The sequence below is a fragment of the Humulus lupulus genome, chromosome 2 (genome assembly GCF_963169125.1).
Source record: "Humulus lupulus chromosome 2, drHumLupu1.1, whole genome shotgun sequence".
Classification (NCBI taxonomy): domain Eukaryota; kingdom Viridiplantae; phylum Streptophyta; class Magnoliopsida; order Rosales; family Cannabaceae; genus Humulus; species Humulus lupulus.
Genome location: NC_084794.1, coordinates 75,084,508 through 75,086,568, shown reverse-complemented (window position 1 = coordinate 75,086,568; position 2,061 = coordinate 75,084,508). Strand labels below are relative to the sequence as shown.

Genomic DNA, 2,061 nt, shown 5'->3' with positions numbered 1-2,061 from the left:
GCATCCAACTCATGCACCCCAGCTACCTTTCTGACTCCTGATGATCTTTCCTCATACCACTGATGATTATTGGTGGCCATGTCCTCCAGCAGCTCATAAGCACCAGTTGCACTCTTGCTCATAAAACTACCACTCGCTGCAGCATCAATAATGGTTCTGGTTGTAGGACATAAACCTTTGTAAAAATTTTGTACTAGCATCCACTGTTCAATTCCATGATGAGGACATCTTCTCAAGAGTTCCTTAAACTGTTCCCAAGCTTCATACAATGACTCTCCATCATTCTGGAAAAAATTATTGATCTTTCCCCTCAATTTAGCAGCTTTGGACGGAGGGAAGAATATTGACAAAAACTTCTGAGCTAGATCTTGCCAGGTGACAATAGAGTTTGGTTGCAATGAGTTCAGCCAACTTTTAGCTCTGTCCCTCAGAGAAAATGGGAAAAGCCTAAGCTTAATAGCGTCATCACTCACCCCATTGTATCTAAAAGTTCCATACAGCTCCAAAAAATTAGACAAATGGGTGTGAGGATCTTCAGAAGGCAACCCATTAAATTGAACAGAGGATTGCACCATTTGTAGAATAGCTGGCTTAATCTCAAAGTTGTTAGCCTCTACAGCTGGTGGGCGTATACTGTTTTGTACTCCCGTCAGAGTGGGCAGTACATAGTCTCTCAGGCTCCTCTCAGCACTGTTCTGAGCCTGACCCCCTTGTGCAATTCCAGGAATTATAACATTCCTGCCATCCCCTTCATTATGTGCCATCTTCACAGATTTCTGGGCCTCCCTCTTGTTCTTTATGATTTGCTTGCAAGACTTTTCAATCTCAGGATTCAAAGGAACAAGACTGTCTGTTCCTCTTCTGCCACGCATATACCAAAATTTACCTGAGATAGACAACTTAAGCAACTAAACAGATTAGAAACAAGAGAAATTAAAATCAAATTAGAATAAAAATTAATTGGACTGATATTGATAATTATTTTCAGTCCCCGGCAATGGCGCCAAAAACTTGTTGCGATATTTTTGCTATGCAAGTGCACACAATCGCAATTTGTAATAAAATGGTAAAAACCAAGTATCGTCTTCAAGGACTGATTTATCAATTACCAATCAATCAATCTTTTTAATTCTATTTGATAAATTAAAATTCTTGATTTTTGTAGACACAGCAAAAGAAACTAAAAAGTTCAGAAACAACAATTGAAAATTAAATAGAATAACAACTAATAGTAAAACTTTTGATTTAACCACTGTAGAAACAATTAGGATATTTAATCTCATCAACTATCCTCCCTATTATTCCCTAATGCAAAATATGAGTTCTTCTTCTTTTTGCCTAATTCAATTAACAAGTTGATACAGCAGCCTATAATCAACATCCTATGTCAAAAAGCCCATCCAAGGATAAGACAAACCGTAATTCTCTGACTAGCCCACATCTGTCATCAGCTGGGTCTCACGTCAATCCAAAAAACACTTTAACTGAAGGCCAACCATTTTCCAATCACATCATGAATCGCATCCATGTTAGCATTCAGTTTATGGTGAGAGAATTTTGCAGAGTTAAGGGAATGAACGCAGTCGTCTCAATTCCAGTGGACCCATCATTCATGAATCGCGAGTCAATCTTTATAACTTCAGAGGATGTGAAACAAGTTGCTACTTTGCATATGATTGGAGGCTCAACAATGATATTCGGATTAAGGTATCCCTTCAACTAATTCTTTGGAATTATATGAAATTTAGAATGGTTATGAGTAATGCTCTGTGATCTGTTACAAATTTTCATAGTAAATTGAATGTTTACTGGTTTGGGCAGTCCTATTTATAGGGGAAGCTCTACCAAAAATTTTCAAAAATATTTAACACTTAAGAAAATTTTGCAGATGCATTTGGGAGTCCCTATTTCCAAATCAGCGTGTCTTTTACAAGTTTTTTGACATTGAGCGTCTTAGCATTAATATTATTAACGATGTAGAACGATCAACCATTGACTTGGCAAATTGGTTGATTACCATGGATAGAGTTAGTCAACTATACTTTATACTTTGGAACATAC

The 2,061-nt window shown here is 37.2% G+C and overlaps 1 non-coding gene across 1 annotated transcript; it reads left to right on the top strand.

Moving 5' to 3' along the window:
* Window positions 1-210: 210 nt before the first annotated feature.
* On the top strand, window positions 211-317 carry LOC133820611 (small nucleolar RNA R71). The gene has a single exon (XR_009887017.1). It is a non-coding gene; the product is annotated as a small nucleolar RNA R71 (small nucleolar RNA).
* Window positions 318-2,061: the final 1,744 nt, after the last annotated feature.